Source organism: Callithrix jacchus, chromosome 5 (assembly GCF_049354715.1).
Source record: "Callithrix jacchus isolate 240 chromosome 5, calJac240_pri, whole genome shotgun sequence".
In the NCBI taxonomy this organism is placed as follows: domain Eukaryota; kingdom Metazoa; phylum Chordata; class Mammalia; order Primates; family Cebidae; genus Callithrix; species Callithrix jacchus.
Genome location: NC_133506.1, coordinates 19,520,061 through 19,544,402, shown reverse-complemented (window position 1 = coordinate 19,544,402; position 24,342 = coordinate 19,520,061). Strand labels below are relative to the sequence as shown.

At 37.1% G+C, this 24,342-nt stretch overlaps 2 long non-coding RNA genes across 3 annotated transcripts in view; both read right to left on the bottom strand.

Moving 5' to 3' along the window:
• The window catches only part of LOC144582456 (uncharacterized), a 623,889-nt gene that overhangs the window by 160,955 nt on the left and 438,592 nt on the right, over nt 1-24,342 (bottom strand). The window lies entirely within an intron of this gene.
• On the bottom strand, nt 12,201-17,165 carry LOC128932025 (uncharacterized). Its single transcript, XR_008481225.2, has 2 exons — nt 16,417-17,165; nt 12,201-14,931 (listed from the first exon to the last, which is right to left on the bottom strand). It is a non-coding gene; the product is annotated as an uncharacterized LOC128932025 (long non-coding RNA).

Sequence of the window (24,342 nt, the reverse complement as noted above, 5' to 3'; positions counted from 1 at the left end):
CACTCTGGAGGAAACGCACACAATAAAATGTGAGACTCTAAAAATGCTATTGGGGAAATTAAAGGCACTTAGTAATAAAGGGCAAAGTTGAATTTAATAATTCAACTTTCGCTATAAGAATAGTAATCCATGTCCCACCCTCCTATGTTATTTATTTTTGCTTCTGTAATAAAAGACAGACAACAAAGCATTTTTTACCCCATTTTACAGACATTAAGGTAGACTTAGTGAAGTCAAAATTCCCAGGTTATAAAACAAGAATGGTGAGCTTAGATCTTCTTACTCTAAACTGTATTTCCACTTTACAATTCTCTTATTTCTATTTCAACGTGGACTAGTCCTACCAATAGGAGGAGAGAACCACAATTTTTGATGGTAGTGTTGCTTTCTTTCTTTTTATTTTGTCAGTTTATTTTCCCTAATGGTAAGTGATGACAACTACCCCAATGTTCTGACCTAGTTCAATATATAGGCACAATGGGAATCCATTTTCCTTATTATTTCCAGAGGCCAGAAAAGCCATTTAGTCTTCCTTTTGCTAGCTTTTCTGTTCAATAATATCTAAACATTCTGTCTTAGAGTTTCTAGAAGCAGAGACAGAGACGAGGCTTTTGCGCAAGAGATTTATTGAGGGAGAACCCTCTTAGAGAGTGCAGGAAGCAGGAGAGGGTAGGGGAAGGAAGCTAGACAAGCAAGTGGCTCAACTGAAGCCTAGTTTCAGTTTGACCCCACAGGGAGTTCTGGAGTATGATTGGGACCACAGAATTATCCCTTCTTGAGTTAAAGGGGGAAGATTTTATGTTCTTGTATTAGTCAGTCATTGGCTGTGAGCTGCTCCTGGGATGGGAAGGCAGAATCTCCCAGGTAAGGTGGCTCCTATCTGCAGAGGACTGGAAAAGGAAGGAGTTGAGAGCCAATAATATCCAACATTCACAGCCCACTACAAAACCGAACAACCAGCTACCTGGAAAAGGGGATCTGAATGGGATAGTAACAGTGTCACTACAACTTCTTGGGTAAGATGCAAAATTTTAGAATTATGTATTTCAAGGTAATACATTTTATATAATAAACTCAATTCTCATTAAGATGTGAAAGATTGATGTCAAGTCCTTGGAAGAACTATGGTTTCCATCAGTTTAGGGAGAAGTGAGAAAATCACAGATGAGGCCAATGAGGGGCATCAAAAAGATTTTAGTAGTTTTATATGTAGTGTCAAAAATTTGCATTATTTAAAGAAAATATGTAGAGGAATTATACAGTGTTTTTAACTACAGGAAAGATTATAGGTATGATGAGTGAAAACTGATTACCTGAAAAATATTCATGAGAAATTACCCATCAGAAATATGTGTTGCATTCTTATGGAGTTATGCAATATCCAATGGAAAGCACATGGATAAAGCTATCTCATGTTTATTCTTTGAGTAATCACTGGAGGCCTCCAGGCCTGAGAAAAATGTGTTCCAGGGCTCCCGGCCTATTATGGATTATCTTTCGTCTTGTAAAGACCCGATGAAACTCTTAAAGTTCAAAGGTTAAGTACAAGGATCTGGCTGTGCATCAGAGCAGGGGCATTTCTTCCAGTCTGGAGTTCTGAGTGCTCCTAGATTCCCCTAGACAAGATCAAAGTCTCTACTATCAACCTAGGAGAAAATAAGACTGAGATCTGGAAACACAGGCACCATTCATTCTGGCATTCCTTATAGGGGCCACTTGCATGGTTATCAGAATACCTGGAAAAGGCTAAGAGCATGTGGAGAATTTGGGTGATGCTTCTGGGGCTGTGCTGTGCATAGGAGCTCCTGAGGGGAAGTTACAAGTCTCATTGACCCTGAGACCTGCCCAGGGTGGATATTGAGTGCGGTACAGACAGCTGTGGACACTAAACCCTATCTGCTTTCCTCTTGGACACACAACTGGAAGTCATTTTCCAGCCTCTCTTTCAGTTGAGTGAGGTCATGCATATTTGTTACCTCTTGCTGTGTAATAAGTTACTCAAACCTCAGGAGTTCAAAGCATCATACAGTTATTATCTCACAGAGTTCCTGGCAGTCAAGGGATCCAAGAATTCCATGTGGCTCAGTAACATGGTTCTGGCTTCAGGTCTCTCACTAGGTTGCAGTCAAGCTGTCGACTGGGGATGCTGTCATCTCAAAACTCATCTGGAATTGGAGAATCTGCTTCCAAGCCGACTCACATGGCAATTGTTTTTTCCTTGATGGCTATCTAATAGAAATTTCTTAATATGTGGGTTTCTCCCTAGGGCGGCTCACAACATGAGTGAGTGATTCAAGACAAGGCAAGCTTTGAATGGAAACAGAAATCTCTTATAATCTAATCTCAGAAATTGTACCATCACTTTAGACAGATGCAAGGTGAGGGATATCATAAGGGCATGAAGACCAGGAGGCAATGATCACTGTGGGCTGTCTTGGCCAGTGGAATATGGGTAAAAGTGATCTATGCTATTCCCAAACCAGGCACACAGAAAACACGCTCTACAATATTCCATGTTCTAATTATTCCATATTCAAGCTTCTCTGTCCTACTTATTTAGTTTAATAGTGATATCTTCATGACTCACAGAGGACTAGAGAAAAAAGATAGTAGAAACCTGAGTCCATGACTGACTGAACAGAGCAGAGCATCGTGACATAATGGACAAACAAATCGTTATTGTGTGACACCACTGAGATCCCTCTTGTTCTCTCTTCTTTCTTTCCCTCTCTACCTCTCTGCTTCATTCCTCCCTTCCTTTCTTCAACTTCGTTTAGAAAAGTTAGCTCCCCTTGAAGTGTTTCTGTGCATGTGCATATGTTTGCATTTTTTTCAGAATTTATACATTTTGTTTTTTCACAGATTTGTTAATATATTTGATTTTTGTGTTTTTACATTAGCCTTGGCTGTCCTTTAAAAATATGCAAACTTTCAGAGGTCAGGATTCCTATATTCTATTTTGTTTCTATTTTCCTATAGTAACCAGGTCATTATACTCTACTTGGGCAATTATTATCTACAGATTGATCATATGGACCTTATTTTTCAACATAAGGAGAAGAGATATTCTATGATACTTTAGCAAGAAAAACAATTCTCAGATTTGATTCTAAAGAAAAGTATAATGAAAGCCTTAAAAGTTGGACTTTATAAACAAGAGTTAAATTTTCAATCCGATGTTCAACCAACCTATCTTATTAAACATAAATGCATAATTTAATGCAATAGATGAAGTTATGTAAAAGCATATTTGTAACCTAAATGTCTCTGGAGAAAGTAACCTGCACTAGCCTTTTTATTTATTAATCAATTGAAACTTTTATTGAACACAAACTATATTCAGTAAACATCTTTAATTTTACCTGTTAGATAAAACATTGCTCTGTAGACTTGCTGTATTTAAACTGATGTATATTAGAATCTATATACCTAGACATCAAGAGTTTTATTTTCTCAAAACCATTTATATCATAACCCTTCACTGCATTAGCAGTTAGCTGCATTGACATTATCTTCATCTTCCAACTCCTGAAATGAAAGCAGAGGGCTTTTCTCATTTCCTGTATCAAAGGCTTTCAGTTTTTCAGGCTAAAGGCATAAATGAAGTGTGGTAACTAGAAGAAATATTAACATCATTTAAAATTAGAGATACTTCTCCTTTGAAAGGTTACCCTGACTTTAAAGTTTTGAAGGTAATTAACATCACAAACTGCATGGGACCCTATTGGCTGTGATTCCACATTTTATTGCTCTGTCTGGAAGAAAGATGAAGCTGGCCACGGGTACATAAAATTCCTGACACATTAAGTCTTGGGGAGACTTAGACAAAAGTAGAAACTGCTGTTCCATTTGCATGGATAAGAAGTAATATACCCTGTTTTTACATAGCATCAAAATATATGGTAAACAGTGAAAATGGCATTAGCCTTATTTTGGAGCTCAGATAGACGAAGAGTTCTTGTATTTTGGTAGAACTCACTTTTATTTCTATTTGAACACCAAATTCAATTAGAATGAAGTGTGTACAGATGATTCTTTCTATTGGGTCCTACAATTGGAAGCTCTGAATGTAATACCCCTTTGAGTGTCAAATCATAAATAACAATCCCATCTGTGAGACATTAGTTTGCTCTTATCAATTATCTAATGGCAGAATTTCTTCTCAACTCTGATTATTCTCTATATAGATAATAAGTTCTCCTTCCAATTTCTATTGATTTCCTCTGTGCTTTACAGAAAACTATTGATTTTTGTTTTCTTGTTAATTCTATCCTCCATTTAATTTGATATTAAGCAAAATATTTTTCTGTTTGTAACACAGCGAAACCCTAGGAAAAATAGGAAGGCCACTTAAATTTATAAATGTCTTGCTGATCTACTCTTTGAATTATCTGTGGTGAATACTATAGTGAAGCAGTGAACTCCTCACTGCCCTCCCCACTCCAGCTGTTAGTGTTACACATACCCAGAAATCATCTGTGTTGCATTCAACGCAGAATTGAGCTTTGGGAAATAAAATTTAAACTAATGATGAGAAAATCAGGTTTGCTACTACTAAGTAAAATAAACCTAAAAACACAAAATAAATCTCCACACATACTTGCATACATACACATACAATGTATTCTTCAAGGAGATGTATGGGTGGGATTATTTTTTATTCCATGAGGATTTTTGCATGATAAAGGGTGATTCAGGGTGAGAGGAGGCCCACAATCTCCAAGGGCTGCAGCAAGAGCTGACTGTGGTTGGGGCAGAGGCATCCAGTCTCTGGCCTTCAGTTACCTGAGTATCCTGGTGCAGCTCAGTGTGACTCATTACAGATTTCTACAACAATGGCTTCGACAGATTATGCCTCTTGCCATGATCTCAATGTTTCTGTTTCCTCAAAATCCGTAGGTTAAAATCTGAAGCCTGACATCAGCGATATTAATATAACAGGGGCAATATTGAGAGGTAATTAGATTTGGTTGCCAAAGCCTTGAATGGGATTAGTGTCCTTATAAAAGAGACTGCAGAGAGCTAGTTAGCCCTTTCCACCAAGTGTGGATAAATCAAGAAGGCACTGTCTTTGAAGAATGGGCCCTCATGAAACACCGAATCTGCCAGCAGCTCGATCTTGGACTTCCAGCCTCCAAAACTGTAAGAAATTAATGGTTGTTATTTATAAGCCACTAGTTTCTATCATATTTTGTTGTAGCTGCCTGAATAGACATAGACATCTCCCTGTGTCCACAAACCTTTGTGATTACTCCCATCAAAAGTTCATGTCTATTTTTCTACCCCTTTAATCTGCTCTGGACTCAAACCCATCTTGACTAATAGAATAAGGTAGAAGTGATGAGGTGCAGCTGTCGAGGGAAGGAAGTTGAGGCTTACAGCTTATGGTTTTGCCCTCCTGGAACCATTTCTTGGCATAGGACAAAGCAGCCCAGGATGAAAGACCACACGGAGAGAGATTCCCAGTTTCCTCATGTCCCAGCCAAGCCAGTGCTCAGCTAACCTACAAGGCAATTACCCCTGGTGTGTGAGTTCAGATGGGACACAAAAGAATCAGCAAGAGAAACTGCAGAAGTGTGAGAAATAATAAATCCTTGTGTGTTTTTCTTCAGCTTTTTATTTTGACATACTTTACACTGATATAAAACTTGCTAAAGTAATATAGAAAGTTTTCATAAACCTCTATGAGCTTCCGCTAATATTGTCATGACATAGAACCACACTGCAATGACCAGAACCAGGAAATTAATATTGGTATGTTACTGCTCACTAAAGACCTTATCCAAATTTCACCATTTTTTCACTAGTGTCTATTTTCATTCATGTTTCAAGATCCAATACAAGATTCACTGCATTTAGTTTTGATCTCCTTAGTCTTTTCCACTCTATTCCGACTCCTAAATCTTTCCTCGTTTTTCATGGTTTTGACACGTTTGAAGAGCACTGAACAGTTATTCACAAAACATTTATTAACTTGGGTTTGATTGAGGCTGTGCATTTTAGGAATGATGTGCGCTACTTCTCAGTGCATCACATCTAGAAGTCCATCATGCTAAGTTAGCTTTTTGCTAGTGGTAATCACCTAAAATAGGAGGCTAAGGTGGTTTCTTCCTGATCATTCCATTTTGAAGTGATTATATTGCCCATTGTAGTAAATAAATGTCTTGGAAGAGATATTTTAGAATATAAAAATGATTGTTTTCAGCTACTAAATTCTGGAGTGAGGTATAACTAAATCACAGATATGGAGACAGATGATTAGATAATGGATGGATCGATAGATGACAGATAGATAGATAGGCAGGCATAAGTGAGGCTGGCAACTTCTTTCAGGAAGGTGAGGTTAGTGAGGTCCAGGGAGTGGAAGACAAAGAAGGATCTATGAAGTTTGGGTATCCATGACAGTTTTAGTTATAGATTTGTGAATGAAGGGTTTAGGGACATTCTGGTGTAGCAATGTGTTATTTAAGAACTAGAGAAGAGAGGAAAGTGTTATGTGTGTGTTTTTAAAAGAAGAAGCAAAGGCTTAACCTGGGGTTTGACTTAGCACTTGAGTAAGGATAGAAACATTTTTAAATTACTTTCAGTAATTTGACTACAATGCAATCTCATAGGAATGTGTAGAGTCCTAGGATTTCTTAACATTTCAGACATATGTTTTGTTTTTCTTGAGGGGTAGTTATAGGGTGCTAAGGCAGTGGGCAGAACCAGATATTCTTTACACAAGGTAATAGGCAGTAGTTCCCATCCCTCTGTTTGTGTAACATGAATGGGCATCTACTTATTGGAAAGAAGTCAGTAATCCATGGATCAAAAGCAAGACAGGGTATAAGTCAGAATGTCCTTTCTCAAAAAGAAGGAGGCTGATCTCTTGATCTTCCTATTGAGTTTGTAATGAGGCTTATGTGAAAAGGACCTGGCCATGACACAGAACCCGAACAATCCTTTATGCAGCTAATGAGAGAAAGAACAACAAGATATCTAGGAAGTTGCAGAGTAGAACCACAGTTTTTTTTTTTTTTAATATAATTAATTTATTGAGTTGCCTGGCACTGGTAATTTAGGAGAAAGTGGAACAAAGTCCTTGAATGGATGGAGTTTATATTTTAGTGCAAGAGAGTGACAGTAAATAAGTACATTATTTAATATACATTGTGGTTAGTTCCATGTAATTGCAAAGTCAAATAAAGCTTGGCAGAATGAAAGAAACAAAGGGGATGTATTAGTCCATTTTCACATTGCTATAAAGAACCACCTGAGACTGGGTAATTTATAAAGGAAGTAGGTTTAATTGACTCACAGATCTGCATGGCTGGGGAGGCCCTAGGAAACTTAAAATTATGGCAGAAGGAGAAGGGAAAGCAAGGTACATCTTACATGGCCCTGCCAGCATAAGAGACAAAATGCATGAGGGAGTAACTGCCAAACACTTTTAAATCATCAGATGTCAAAAAAAGAAAACCAAAACTGTCACTGTCATGAGAACAGCATGGAGGAAACCACTCCCATGATCCAATTGCCTCCCACCAGGTCCTTTGCCTGACATGTGGACATTATAATTTCAGATGAGATTTGGATGGGGACTCAGAGCCAAACCAAATGTATTTGCTATTGTGGAAAAGATGGTGAGGGAAGACCTGCTGAAGATATGATAATGACTCCATAGATGATAAAGGGCCATTGGAGTAGGACATTGAGGGCCAGGCTGTGAGAGTCACCTGCTAGGCAGATGGGTCCCAGGGAGAAGGTGCCCAAAGGCACGTAAGACAGCAACATGTAGATATACAAGGCAGGTAACACGTGTCAAGGAAGACTGTTGGCAGATAACAGAGCCATCAGTGGTCATAAGACAGGGATCTGTGACTGGGATCTGTGCACCATCCAGGTCTGCACATAGACTTGAAGGGGTGCATGAATTTGAATAGAAAAAAGCTTACATTGAATTGGATACAAGTCCCTATAGTATGGAAATAGATAACTAGTTTTCAAATGTTTCATCAGAAGCATTTTTTCTTTTTATTCAGATAAAATCTGTGTAACTATTACTATGTAAAACAAGAAAACAAAAATATACCACTTGTTTGGTTGTAGTAAGTTTTGTTGACTCAGAGGTACTCACTGTTGATCATCCCTTGAAGCACAGTTCTTTGCAGATTACAGTGTTAGAACCTCTGAATCAGTGCTTCTCCTATTCCTTGGACTACTGTCTTGACCCACAAGCCTATCAGTGGATACATCAAGAGCTTTCAGATGTGGCCAGTGGGGAGAGGCACGTTAAGGAGCTGGGCAGGTCATTCAAATCCGTGTCTTTGCCAGCATATGTGGACAGTTAAGTGGTCAATCTATGTGTTTCTCCACAGATTTTCTTCTGTTCAGGCTCACTTTGGCCAGTTGCCCGACAATGACCCAGAGAAGCCAGATCATGACCAAGTCCACATTGTCCCAACAGATCTTGAGCTTTTAAAATAGTATATGTGGACTTAGAAATGTAGGCACAAAGTGGTATGTTATGAATATGTAAACATAATGAAAAAGAGAAATAAATGCAGTCACTATTGATCAGTGGCATAGCATAACTTACCTAACTTAAGAAAATGATTTACATATCAGCCTATAATGCAATTATGTCTTGACATGAAAATCATTTCCCAAGCTGTCTGTGCTCTGTGGATTTAAGAAGTGGTGACCAAAAAAAAAAAAAATAGTAAGTAGAGATGGAGGGAAGCTTTTTCTAGACTCTGATTGTGGCTTGCTTACTTAATTTACAGTGATCTCAAATAATATTTGAGAATGGCTGTCACTGGAAATTAGATCTTTGATAATAAATCCCATAAGTAGATATCTCCTCAGATTTTGTTAAAATGTTTTGTTGTCCATTTGAGGTCTTTAAGGAGCCATCTATATTTTTAAAATATGTCAAAACAGTCATAAGTTACCTTCCTCTTTAAGCTTCTCTTTAGGCTTCTCAAGAGGAGAACTATTATTGCATTTGTTTTTCAGGAAAGTGCATATAAAAGGCATAAATCATCACACATTATGCAAGAGGGTTTATGAGCTTTCCAGTGGTTAATGTAAAAAAGGAGATGGAATTTAGCCAAATAAGGGAGAAGTTTTTGACAGGTTTGTCTTAGAAGAAAACAAGGAAAATAAGTATGATAGGTTTCCTGTTACTAGAAAGGATTTAGGGCTACTTAAAAAAAAAAATGCAAGAGCAATACTAGACTCTACAACGTAAACTATGCTACAGGCCTTAAAATATGCTACATTCAGTTCCCTTTTCAACTTCTTTTGTCAATTATCAATTTCCCAAAAGATCTTTAAATACACTTATTGATCAAGCAAAGCTAAGATTGTTAGATTTATTTCAGTGAAGTAGAATATGTGTTAGTCTGTTTTGTGTTGCTATAAAGGAATATGTGAGACTGGGTAACTTATAAAGAAGAGAGGTTCATTTGGCTCATGGTTCCACAGGCTGTGTAAGAAGCATGGCACTAGCAACTGCTTCTGGTTAGGACCACGGGAAGCTTTTACTCAGGGTGGAAAGTGAAGGGGGAGCAGGCATGTCCCATGGTAAGAGAAAGAACAAGAGAGAGATGCCAGGCTCTTTTAAACAACCAGCTCTCTAGTGAACTAATAGTGCAAGAACTCATTCATTACCACAAGGAAGGCCACTCATAAGGGATCTGTCCCCACACCCAAACACCTCCCACCATGCCCCAACTCCAACATTAAAGATCATATTTCCACATGAGATTTAGAGAGGGTGAACATCCAAACTGTGTCACCACCTTCATAGGTCTTGGTGATGGCTCAGTAGGGAGAATTAGAGAGAGGATCTATAGAGGGTTTTAGGGGTGGGACTGGTGGATTTTAAAGTGGGTTTTGGAACATGAGAAACTGTGACTGGGCAGAATTTACGACATAATAGCTTTGGGTTACTGAGCAAAACTGGTAAGGCTCCTGAACAAAGCTTGGTAAGCATGCCTATTGCTCATAGTATTTAAGTAATTTCAGTTGTTTGCATTCTTTCTTGAAGAAGAATATTCTGGAGCAAGTAGCTATGTTATTTTGCTTGTTTTTTGTGCTATTTAACAGAGAGATAGAAAAATATCTCCATTCTCAGTGTTATTTAACTCAGAGATAGGAAATTATGTTGGTTTCAGTTCTCATTTCCAATCTTGCAATTCTGTACTTTTTTCTTTGATGTGGCAACATTTTTAAGAAAATAATAATGATCAATCTCTCTTTTGGATTTCAAAATCATCTTTTGGTTACTGATCAGCAGTTAATATACAAAACCAAAAGTTTTCTCCCTCACTTTGTATTTGATTTTATACATTGTATACTGACTAGAGACATTTGTTGACTTAATGTTTTGCAAGCACAATATTTGTCAGATGAATAGTTAGAAAAAATACCCAAAGCAATTTTGTGCCCAGGATTCATAAATGAAAAAACATTGACTATGAGATCTTTAAGTCTCTGGTACTCAGTTAAAAAAAGAAAGCTTTAATAGATTTTAGTGAGCATGTATTGTTTGATTATATATTTGCTTGTTGTTAACATAAGGTTGATTGGAGAGTTGAGAATCATGGAGGTAACTTCCAGGAGTTCTGGATGATCTTGACTCCCAATGTGCTCAGTTTTAGCTCTGATATGTAAAGATATTTGAAGTCATCACTCTTATTCTTGAAACAAGAAAATGCCAAATAAACTAAAAATCAAAGCATTTCCTTGGAGTTATCAGATAATGTTGGTCACAGGGTAAACCACTACACCAAATCTGTAGAAACAGGCAAACACGGAGTGTTACAGACAAGATGTACTTAACTGCAGCAGAAGCTGCTGGGGGCATAAATTGGTAGAAAGACTTAAATGGGAATTTTGATGAACTGCTGAAAGCTGAGTGTGGATTAGTACAGGAATGAAAAATTTCATGGGACTGTAATCTTAGGGCAGAGCCTACACCAAGAAATGCAAGGAACTCTTTAAGTTTTAATGGTAAAGATTTAAGAAAGACTCCCTCATGGTTCAGTAGGTAAGGGGAGTAAACCTTGCAAAATATATCCAGAGCAACAGTCTCCATAAAAAGGCATAACTTCTAGGAGAAAAAAATGACTTTGTCAGAACTTTATTCCAGCTAGAAGGAGAGCATTCCTCCCAATCCAGTCCTCTTTTCTCTAGCATTCCTGCCTCACCTAAGAAGGCATAGAAAAGATAAGAAACACCTGTAAATGTCACAGTCCTGGGACGGAAGCCCATGAAAATAATAAGATTTAATCATAAATTTATGACTGTATCCTCTCTGCCACACTTTACAATAACACCAATACTACTCCAATATAATAATGGTAGATATTTAGCAGATGAGCTGCAGGGTGCAGACTCTCTCTGATGAGTACCGATGAAATTTAATGTCATCGGAAATGAAAACAATATAGGTACAGCAAAGATTAAACACAGCACAACTCCTAGTCACTTTATATAAAACCTCATGTTAAAGTCCTATTTACTCCAATTGTCATTACCTGATATGCTTTCAGTACAAGTTTACAAGGCATTCTAAAAGGTTTTATATATTTTTATATATGTGTATATATATACATGTGTGTATATATATTTATGTATGTGTGTATATATGTGTGTGTATATATGTATGTGTATATATATATGTGTGTGTGTGTGTGGCAATAAGTTTTCATATATGAAGTCCAAAGCACAAACAAGAAAGCAAAAAGAGTAGACAAATTGGATTTCATCACATTTAAAAACTCTTGTTCTTCTAAAAGAAAGACAAAGAAAGTAAAAATATAAGTGATAAAATGGAAGAATTTTTAAATTATAAACTAATACAGGGTTTATATTTAGAATTTATAAAGAATACTTGCAACTAAATAATAGATTTCTCAAAACTTAAAAATAAAGTTACTATAAGAACCAGCAATTATACTTTTAGGTATATAATTAAGAGATGAAGATGTATTTTCACTGAAAAACTTATACACCAAGGATCACAGCAGCATTTTTTATGACTGCTAAAAGATGGAAACAATACAAAATTTTACTGAGTGATGAATGGGTACACAAAATGTGATATATCCATATAATGGAACATTATAAATAAAGCACTTATCATTGTACACAATGGATAAACTTTGAAAACATTGTGCTAAGTGAAAGAAGCCAGTTCAAAAACCACATTTTCTATGCTTCCATTTATTTGAAATATTCAGAACAGAGAAATCCATGGAGACAAAAACACATTAGTGATTGCCTAAAGCTAGGAGCAGTAGGCAGGGGAAAATTGGATAATTTTGCTTCTGGGGTGTTGATGATGTTCTACAATTTATTGTGGTGGTGGTGGTTGCACAGCTCTGTCAATATACTAGTGGCCTTTAATTGTATACTTATATGGGTAAATTGCATGCAATGTTAATTGTATCTCAAACAATTGTTACAAAAATAAATCACAGAATTAAAGGCAAAATGGAAAACTATACAACTTCTAGAAGAAAAAAATAATGATGTTGGGTTCAGTGATGAGTTTTTAGTTACAACATCAAAATCATGATCCATGAAAGATAAAAACATGTTAAATTGGATTTTATTAAAATTAAACACTTCTGATCTGTGAAAGACTTTGTTAAGAGAACCGAAAGATGAATCACAGATTGGAGACAGTATTTGCAAGAATTATCTGATAAAAAACTGTCCAAAATATGCAAAGAACTTTCAAGACTCGACATAAAAATCAACCCAATTAAAAATGGAAAACAATCTGAACAAACACTTCACCAAAGAAGATATACAAATTGTAAATAAGCATATGTAAAGATGTTCAACATTATTTTTCATTAAAGAATTTCAAATGAAAATAACAGTGAGATACTGCTATAAGCCAATTAGGATGATCATAACCCAAAAATGACATTACTAATTGCTGACAAGTTTTTAGGGCATTAAGAACTCTCACCAAGGCTAGTGAGAATAAAAATGGGATAGCCTTTTGGAAGACAAAGTAACAGTTTCTAGAAAAACTAAGCATAATCTTACCATAACCCAGCAATTGTGCCTTTAGTTATTTACTAATCTGATTGGAAAACTCATGTTCACACAAAAACCAAAAACCTACACATAAATGTTTAATGCAGCTTAATTTATAATTTCCTACAAGTAGCTATAACCAAGTAAATAGAAAATACCTTCTTCAACAGGTAAATACAAAAACAAATATAAAAATTTCCTACCACTGGATACAACCTAGTAAACAAAAAATACCTAAATCAGCGCGTAAATACAAAAACAAATGATTGCATATCTATACAGTAGAATATCAGTGTAAACTCATGTTTAGCTTAATATAGACACAGATGGTTGCACATAGGAATAATTATGTATATATGTACATTCACAGGTTATTATACACAAATATATTTCCCCATTCTGTTAGTAAAGAGGGTCTAGAAGAAATAGTATTCCAATAGCAACAAGCACATCTAATATTCAAATCTAAGTTTCTAATGCCATCCCCCTATAAAAGGAACCAGGGATCCTTAGAGAAATGGTTTTTTCTACGACTATGACAGGAGATAAGCCTGGAGAATCTTGCAGGGTCAGAAAGTAAAGATGTGCTCCAACAAACAAACAAAACCCCACAGTAATGGAAATACATTAAAGAAACAAAAGAGCCAACTGAGTTCAGTGGCTATATCTGAAACAATCCAAGTAACAAACTAAGGAATAAGTAGTGCTCAATTATTACCCAAAGTACAAGATCTGCTTACAGTATCACATAGAGTAGTCCATATTGATATAAATTGTTGAATAAAAAATAAGTGGGTAACAATAGAAACATCTCCCATGCAGGAGAATTTCAAATAATTTATATAGATACTTGGCCATCAAAGAGATGGAGCAGAATTCTCTGCTCCTCGTGTAGGAGTTGCACATAATGATTCCCTTCCAATGAGTTATAATATGGAAAGGAAGAGAAAGGAGTAAATGTTCATTGAAAAAACTTGACAAATGCTATCTCAGCCAGGTGATCAATGTTAACATCAATAGTGATGTTGTGTAGTATATGTACTTTTGATATGATGTCATGAGAATAACACTTTATTCCTGGGGTCTTCCTAAACAGCCAGTCAAATATGAAAAAAAAAAAAAAAAGGAGAGAGGGAAAAGAAAACAACAACAACAAAAAAAAACAGACAAATCTCATTTGAGGATATTCTACAAAATACCCAACCAGTACTGCTCAAAACTGCCCAGGTCGTCAAAATGGACCAAACGAAAAAAAACAGAAAACATCACCTACAACAAAAACAAAACAATTAAAGAAACATTAATAAATCAGGATCTTAGATAATATTGGCTAACTATGCATAACAAATGTATCATACCAATATGTAAGAAGTTAAATAACAAGAGAAACTAAGTATCGTATATATGAGAAATTTTTGTATTTTTTTCTCAATTATTCTGTAAATCTATACTTATTGTAACTAAGTTTATTATAGAAACTATTCCAATCTTTGAGAATATTCTGGGTGATGATAAACTATGTTGCTGGGATAAATTTATGCAGTACTGAAGTAAAAGAAGGCTACTATTATCCAGGAAGGCTGAGCAAATTTCTGTGATGTAAACTATTTGTCCAGTTTTTCCAAAACTGGTCACCATCTGGGTGAGGCATGAGGATGGCACTAACATTTAGATACTCATCCACATACTTGTCCTTCAGCTCTGAAAAGGTGTGGTTACTTGGTCACAGAGAAATCCTTACACTTTTTCAGTCTGAGGTCTTCAGTTATGAGGTAGGGATGACCTTCAAATAACCTTGAAGCAACACTACCTGGTCCATTTAGAGTAGCTGTCTGTTAATGCTGACATTTTCCTTTGAAAGTCCATTATACTTCAGGCAATAGGCTACTGAAAAGAAAAAGAAAAAAAAAACAGGGAAAAAAGGCAGCTTGAAATTTATGATCTTATTGTGCTTATGAAATTACAAAAAGGAGCCAGCCTTGTTCATGCTGGCCACAGACAAGTGTAGCGATAACTAAAATTTACAGGGTGCATAAAAAGAATCCCATCAGCAGAGTGCTGTAAATCCTGGTTGACCAGCCACCCCAGCAAATTCCTGATGGATCATCATGCCCTCAAGTTTAAATGGTTGTTCTTAAGAAGTAAAGGTAAGTGACAGGTTAGATACATAAGCAAACAGTGATCTCATTTCATTCCGTGAATGTGAATATAGAATGGGTGGGAGGAGAGAAATAACAGGAGAATTGAGTAGATGTCTGCAGGAAACTTTCACTCAGGTTCCCACTAGAGGCCACACTTTGAACAAGGCTAGAAGGATACTGAGAGACAAAAACACATTCTTGGCATCAAAAAGGCCACTTTCATGTATGGAGACAATTTGATAGCTTGTGGCAACATAATGAAATGATTCCTCTGGGACACATAAGCCCAGTGCTGAGTTAGCCAAATGGTGTTATGTAGTATCTTCAGAAGTGTAGATTTTATGCTCCGGGAATAGGATGTTACTGAAGAATTGTAAATAATATGACCTTTTTTAAATTTAGAAATATTATTTGGTTGCAGTGAGAAAAGAAGTCAGGAGCTGTTGTAGTTATCCAGGTAAGAGATGAATGAAATCTTCAACTAGGGCAATGATCATAAGGATAAAAATGCAGCATAAATGCAATGTTGGCATCCTAGTGTTTGAGCTAAATAAAATGAGGAGAGAAAAGTCAAAAATCATTCCCTCTTGTCTGGCTGGGGCAACAGGATAATATTGGTGCATTCAGTAAGAGGGGGAGTGATGCAGAAGCAGCAGTGTCTTAAGACATATATTTTGGAAATGGGCTCTGAGATGATTGCCTGCAGGAATTGTGTGCAGGAATGCTCTCAGGAGATACATCTGTGGGGAAGTCAGGAAGGCAGTACTGGATAGAGAGAGAATCTGATCCATGGTGTGGTTGCTACTGAGGCCTCGGCTGGTTCTCTGCGAGCTATGAAACTAGAAATGAGACCTTCAGAGGTATCTCATTTTGAAATAAGGAAGCTGGACCTCTATCCCCATGTCAGTCCATCATTGACCTTAATCTACCCCCTGCGAAGGGACTTACCTTTCAAAAAAATGTATTTTTTATATTTTTACATTTACATTACAACTCAGGACAATTCCTAGTAAGGGCTGCAGCCACAGATACATACCCCCAGCATTAAAGGAATAGCTGTGTTTACTCTGAACAGGGGATCAGGAAAAGTAACACGGTATCTACCACAAAGTATTTTTTGTGGGACTAAGTATTAATGGAGTTATTAATTTGGGGGAATAAAGGGTTCTTAGACTCCAAATTCAACAAAGAATATGACCAATTTTTTTTTGACTATAGCAACCTTAACTACCTGTATCAGTTTTAAATTGGTTTCCACTGACATCGGTTCCAGGCTAGCCTTCAGCAACAGCTTCACTCCTGTGAACATGCTTCCGAAAGGCATCCAGGCTAATCCAACGAGCAACAGCCTCATTGAAGTCGTCACATTTCCATATCTTGACTTGGGCTTATCTGTGAGATTTCCAGATATAGTTGTCATGTGGGCAGTTCACCAGTTGTACAAATTAACATAAGCTTGGAATAGAGATCAGACTTGAGAATAAGTTCTTATTTATTTATTTTTGAGATGGAGTCTCACTCTGTCACTCAGGCAGGAGTGCAGTGGCATGATCTCAGCTCACTGCAACCTCCGCCTCCCCAATTCAAGTGATTCTCCTGCCTCAGCATCCCAAGTAGCTGGGATTACAGACATGCACCACCATGTCCCACTATTTTTTGCATTTTTAGTAGAGGTGGGGTTTCATCATGTTAGCCAGCTGGTCTCAAACTCCTGACCTCATGTGATCCACCCTCGTTGGCCTCCCAAAGTGCTGGGAGTACAGGTGTGAGCCACCCCACCAGGCTTTGGGAATAAGTCCTTGCAGCTATCAGTTCATGGACACTATCTGGAGCTATGAGGACAGAGACATTTCTTTTTTCTTTCTTTTTTTTATTGCATTTTAGGTTTTGGGGTACATGTGAAGAACATGCAAGATTGTTGCATAGGTACACATGTGGCAGTGTGATTTGCCGCCTTCCTCCCCATCTGGCATTTCTCCCCATGCTATCTCTCCCCAACTCCCCACTCCCCACTGTCCCTCCCCTATTTCTCCCCAACAGACCCCAGTGTGTAGTGCTACCCTCCCGGTGTCCATGTGTTCTCATTGTTCAACACCCGCCTATGAGTGAGAACATGTGGTGTTTGATTTCCTGCTCTTGTGTCAGTTTGCTGAGAATGATGGTTTCCAGGTTCATCCATGTCCCTACAAAGGACACGAACTCATCATTTTTGATGGGTGCATAATATTCCATGGTGTATATGTGCCACATTTTCCCAGTCCATTCTATCATTGATGGGCATTTGGGTTGGTTCCTGGTCTTTGCTTTTGTAAACTGTGCTGCAGTGAACATTCGTGTGCATGTGTGAGGACAGAGACATTTCTTAGACGGCTGTAGAAATCGAGGAACAGAATCACATCTGGAAACCTAAGAAATCACCATCAATTGCAACAACGTTTCTAAAATTTTAAGATGCATATGAATCACTTGGGGGTCTTTTTAAAATGCAAATTCTGTGGTTCAGTAGAGGAGGTGTAAGACCCAAAATTCTATATATATAAAAAAGACATCCTGGTTTTATAGATGTTATTGATCCACAGATCACATTATGAGTAACAAGAAGTTAAAACATGGAAAGAAGGAGAGACCTAAAAGATGAAGCAGGATGACCCAGGGAGCTCAGAGGAAAAAAGATGATGTTGATGTTCCAAATGCTAAGACAATTTAGGATGAAGAAGACAGGAATTGTTGGGATATCAAATCTAGACATGATTTGGGCAATCATGGAAAGGCTCAGTTGCTTAGAAGGTCCTGGATAACCACATGTTCCTTACCTTCTTGGAGTAATAGAAACACATGGAAGTCATTTGACACAGATCCATCTACCATATTAGTTGAGGTTACTTTACTAAGAAACAGAACACTATACAGAGACTAAAGCTGGGGGGAGTAATTTATGTGGATATTGGAGAAAAGGAGGAGGGAGAGAAATGAGATTAGTGGGAAAAAACTGGAACTGGGTAGAAGGATATAGAGATTATGAGAACCCAAGAAAAAGACATTAGCAAAAAGAGAAAGAGTTCTATAAGGGTAGAAAAGGAAAAAATGAAGATAGATATTGCTTGTTTGACATACTACCAAGAGTCCTATGCCCAAGAAGCACAAGAAATGAATACATTTATCAAAAAACAAATGGGTGAAGAAATGAGTGAGCATCTCAAATACATTCATTCACACAAAAGTTTGGAGGAGTGGGCACCTTAGTTTGGCTTCCCCTGAAAACAGAGTGTGACTCTTGGGGGCAGACAGTTTATTTGGGAAGCAATACCCTGAAGTGAAGGGGTAACACAGGAAAGCAGCGAAAGACAAAACAGTGCACGTGATCACAGTCACAGTTGTTGGCCATGGACTTCTGAAAAGCTTAGAGATTTAACTTCCAAGGTGTTCACCCATATTGACACCAGTTCCTCTTGGTAGAACGTTATCCTGTGAAGAGATGAACCCTCTACACTTCTAGCCTGTTTCTCCTGTGGGTTCAGAGAAGGTCCTGAGATAAAGAACAAAGAGATGCTCACATTCCTTGCTGGCGATTGGATGTTGCCCATAGAGATGACTCTGACCCCACATGAAAATGTCCACTACAGCCGCACCTGCAATGAGAGGTAAAACGAGCGATGGATGTAAGGTACCAAAGGCACGGTCCACAAGGGGCTAACACGGTGCATCTGCAGACGCTTTTTGAGAAAATACACTTTTCAGTTTCTGAGTCCAGAGTGCTAATAAAAAATAATTGTTAAATTGGGTTGCCTGGTAAGAGCTGAACAGTCTGGAAGCTACAAACAGCCTGTATCTCCGTGCAAATAGATGTTCTGTAAATACTTCCCTGGCAATTCTATTCTCCCTAATTAATTGGCCAAGCTAAGCCTTTGTAAGCAGCAGTATAAGAGGTAAAACTTCAGCATGGTCCCTGCCAAAATCATCACAAATCCTGAATTAGTCGGATGTGAATTAATGAGCTTTTAGCAAAGCATGGTTTTTGTCAGACATATTGATCCTGGAGTGAAACAGCCCATTAAAGCCTATAATTAAGATGCAGTTTCTGTTTGAAGATGAAGTGCCCGGGCAGGGACAAATTATGAGATGCTTGTTCCTGTGAGGCTGACAGGTGATCAGGGGATGAACATGTATTAGGAGTTTCTCTTGTTCCCTCCTGACAGGAAATGACAGCCACGTTTCAAATGAAACAAATGGAGTTTACGCAATTATTTAGACCTGGAAGCAAGAAGATCTCCAGATCACAAATTACCCAGTAGAAATACTTTTCCTACCAAGTAAAAGGAAGTTGTTTTGTTTTAGCTCACTCAAGCCTCCCCTTGCCTGCTTTCTTACTATAATGGGTGGGTGGGTAATCGGACCTCCTTTACCGGGAAATTTCCTTTAATAAGTGCTTGGAGTGTTAGCATAATAGAGACCAAAGGGAGAGTGGGGAATGTGGGAAGGGGAGTTTAGGCTCTGGCTAGGAGGTGACCTTAGGACCTGCAGTGTGGGGGGGGGCGTCTGGAGCAAATTGCTGATGAGGGATAGGAAGAAAATGCAGTCACTGCTGTATTTTCATTTTGAAAGAGTCAGGAAATGTTCTATTTTTCTCTACCATGTTTGGCACAGGTAAATTTTTCTTTATTCTTTTTTTTTTTCCTGAGGAAATGAAGGAGTGCTGAGGTCCAGGTGAATTGGGCCTGAGGTGAAGACAGACTGCAAACAGAGATTACAGTAATTCATACTACAACACCCGAAGCCAGGACACCGTGTAAATGAGTTTCTTTGAAGGACAGGTTTGAAAAAAGAAAACACATAAACTCTACCTCTGCAGAGGAGAAAAGGGAGGAAGAAGAAAGAGCAAGGATTTAAGGAGACAGGCATTACACAAGTTTCCTTTCCTTTTTTTTTTTTTTTTTTTGCACTATTTGTTTTATTTTATTTTATCTTATTTTAAACTCATAGGATACATGTGCATGTTTGTTACATGGGTACATTGCATACTGGTGGGAATTGAGCTTCTAGGGTAGCCATTACCCACATAGTGGACATCGTACCCAATAGATACATTTTCAGCCCTCACCACCCTCCCTCCCACACCCTCTGGAGTCCCCAGTGTCTGTTGTTCCCATCTTTATGAACATGTATCCTCATTGTTTAGCTCCCACTTACAAGTGAGGAGACGAAGTGTTTGGTTTTCTGTTTCTGAGTTAGTTCACTTAGGATATTGGCCTCCAGCTCCATCCATGTTGCTTTCAAGAATATGTTTTTTATTATTTTTATGGTTGCAAAGTATTTCATGGTGTATATATATATCACATTTTTAAATCCAGCCAACCACTGATGGACACTTGTTAGTTTTAAGACTTTGCTATTGTGGACAGCACTGTAATGAACATACAAGTGCAAGTATCTTTTTAAAATAATGATTTCTTTTTTCCCTTTGGTAGATACCCAGTAGAGGTATTGCTGGACCTAATAGTAGTTCTATTTTTAGTTCTTTGAAAAAATTTCATACTGTTTTACGTAGAGGTTGAAGTAATTTACATTCCCGCTATAGTGTGTAAGTGTCCCCTTTTCTCCACATCCACACCAACATTTGTTGTTTTTGACTTTCTAATAATAGCCATTCTGTGTGAACCATTGCAGATGATACCTGACTAATAGCAGCTGTTTCTTCTCCCCCTACCTGCCACCGTACAGCTGTAGATGTTAATATCCAAATTTCTACTTACCACTTCCCCTTGAATGTCTAGTAGGCATTACAAACTTAGCATGCTTAAATAAGGGTTCCTGTAATTCCCCATTCCAAGCTCTACTTGCAAATGTTCCTGTCCTCAATTAATGACAACACTAGCCTTACCATTATTCAGGTGAAAACCTTTTGTGTCAACCTGATTCATCTCTTTACCTGACAGTTCACATCAAATCCATCACCAAATCCTGAAGAATTTAGCATTAAAATAGATGATATCCAGACTTTAACCACTTTTTATTATCTTTACTGCTATTACCTGTTCAGATGATTATTATTTCTTACTTGGATTAGCTGGGAATTGGTCTCCCTGATCATGCAAGTCACGGTGACATGGTTAAAAACTAATTCAGGTCATTTAGAATCAAAGCAAAAGTTCTTAAACCCCTACAACCCTGTATAAACTGCCTCAACCCTTTACTTGCTGATCTCACTCTGTCTCTTTTACACTTAGGCCATACTGAGCTTCTCACTGTTCTTTGAACACATCACACATGCTCCCACCTCAGTGCCTTTGCACCTGCTCTTCCCTCTGCGTAATATACCATTTCCATAGATACAGCTGTGGCTTGCTGACTTTATCCTTTACATTTTCTTAAAAAGTCACCTTCTTGGTAAGGGATTTTGTGGGTACCGCTGACACTTCATATCTCCTCTCCTGCTTTATTAACTACTCACAATTTATTTGATACAATTGAACATAATAACCATAACGCTATACTTTTACTTATTTAGTTTTCTTATTTTCTACTTCCCTTCATTAGAATGTAAGTTCCATGAAGGTAGAAACATTTATCTATTATGTTCAATGTGTATGCTGGTACCTGACACATAGTAAGTGCTCAGTAAATGCTGTTCACAGTTTTACCGAGGTATGATTGATACACAAAATGCACATGTTTTATGCATGCAATTTGATGCCTTGGAACATATATACACCTGTGATACCATCATCACAGCTGAAGTATTAAACATATCCAACACCTCCAAAAGCTTACTGGTAGTCTTTTTATCCCCTTTGCTTGTTTTTATATGTGTGATAAGAAAACATAAGATCTACTATTGTAACAGAGTTTAAATGCATATTAACATATTGCTGACTATAGGCACTATGTTGTACACCAGGTCTCTAGAACTTACATATCTTGCATAAATGAACCCTCATACCCATATAGCAACAACTTCCCATCTCCCCCTGTCTCCTGACCCTGGAAATCATCATTCTATTCTATGCTTCTATGAGTGTAACTATTTTAGATCCATCATATTTGTGGAATCATGCAGTATTTGTCCTTCTGTGAATGGCTTAGCATAACGTACTCTAAGTTCATCACCAAATCCTGAAGAGTCTATGTTGTTCCATGTTATGGGAGTTCTGTCTTTTTTAAAACTGAACAATGTTTCATTCTATGTACATACTACAATTTTTTAAATCCACTACTCTGTCAATGGACATTTGAGTTTTTCCCACATCTTGGCTCTTGTGAATAATGTTGTAATGAACATGGGAGTGCAGGTATCTCCTTGAGATTTTGATTTCAATTATTTATATTATATACCCAGAAGGAGGATTGCTGGATCATATGATACTTCCATTTTTAATTTTTGGAGGAAACTCCAAACTATTTTCCGTAGTGGCTGCACCATTTTACGCTCTCACCAACAGTATGAAAGGGTTTCAATTTCTTGAGATCTTCACAAACACTTGTTATATTTTGATAGTAGCCATTCATATATGGTCAATTTATCTTTGACAGTGGGGAAATGATAGTGTCTTCCACAAATGATGCTGGGAAAACTTGATATCACATGCAAAGAATCAAATTATCACACTATGCACAAAAATCAACTCAAAATAGATAAATGACTTAAATATTAAGACCTAAAACTATGAAACCCGCTCAAGGAGAAGAACTTCTTGACTTTTGCATAGACGGTGACGGCTTGAGTATGACACCAAAAGCGCAGACAGCAAAAGCAGAAGCAGATGAATGGAACTACATCAAATGGAAAACAGCTTCTATGTAGCAAAGAAAGCCATCGACAGAGTGAAAAGGTAACCTGGGCAGAAAATATTTGAAAACCATTTATGTAATAAGAGATTAAGATCTAATTGCTTGAGCCCAGGAGGTGGAGGTTGCGGTGAGCCGAGACTGCGCCTTTGCACTCCAGCCTGGGTAAGATGAGTGAAACTCCATCAAAAAAAAAAAAAAAAAAAAAAAGAGATTAATATCTAAAATATGTTTTTAAAACAAGGACTTGAATATTATATGTGTCCAAAGAAGATGGAAATACACACCAGGTATGTGAAAATGTGCCCAGCATCACTAAGCATCAGAGAAATGCAAATCAAAACCACAATGAGTCATAATCTCTGTTGGAATGGCTACTATTGATAAATGTTTTATTTATGTACAAAAAAGTGAATGAATGAATGTGGTTGAAATGGTTGAATGTCAAGTCAGGGTGAAGAATGGGTTATTTGGGCAGTAGCTGGAATACAGAAGGTGGGGGTCAAGTGTTCACTATACTAACATATCTCAGTAAGAGTCAGTATTCATTTTAAATACAGCATCTGATTTACCAAAAATTTGCTGGTACCTGAAAGAGTCTACAGTTCTAATTCTCTGATGTTTTTTCTTAATTCATAAAGATTACACTACTTTGATTAATAAATTTGGATAGCTAAAATAAGATATATTTGACTTTACATATTTAAATAGTGGCAGCACAATTAGTAAGTCTGATGATTATTAATTTTTTTGACTGTGCTTATCTTAAGTGATTGAATATTTGGAAGAATGATATTGTCTTTTTTTTTACATTAATAGAGTGTTTAATGATTATTCAGAATATATATTGACCCAAAATTTTCATGTTTAAAAAAATCTTTATACTTCTAAATATAAAAAGAGCTATTTAACATAAATAATTTCAAGTTCAATTACAATGATTTCATAATGAGAGTAAAAAAATTCTTGTAAACTTTTGCCAACATTTTTGCATTTAGATTGATGATAGAAAACCTAAGAAATAGGTCCTTATTTGTCAACTTGGTTCTCTTTTTTACTACTATACATACTTTAAACAAAAGTAGAAAATCCTAACCCATACTTATATGTCATGAAGGATGGCAGCATATGTTTTGAGTCCATATTCAAATGAGAATACCAGATATTTCTCAGGTATTTCTAAGATATTTCTCAGGCAAATTAGAATACCAAGTATTATCATTTGAATACTAGAAATATCTGATATTCTCATTTGAATATGGATTCAAATCATAATGGTGGCTTTGAGTGAAGATAACTTTCCATGCTGTTGAGTTTTGGGTCAATGGTTACATCCTCCTCAAAGCAGACAAGACTGAATATTTCATCTTGAGGA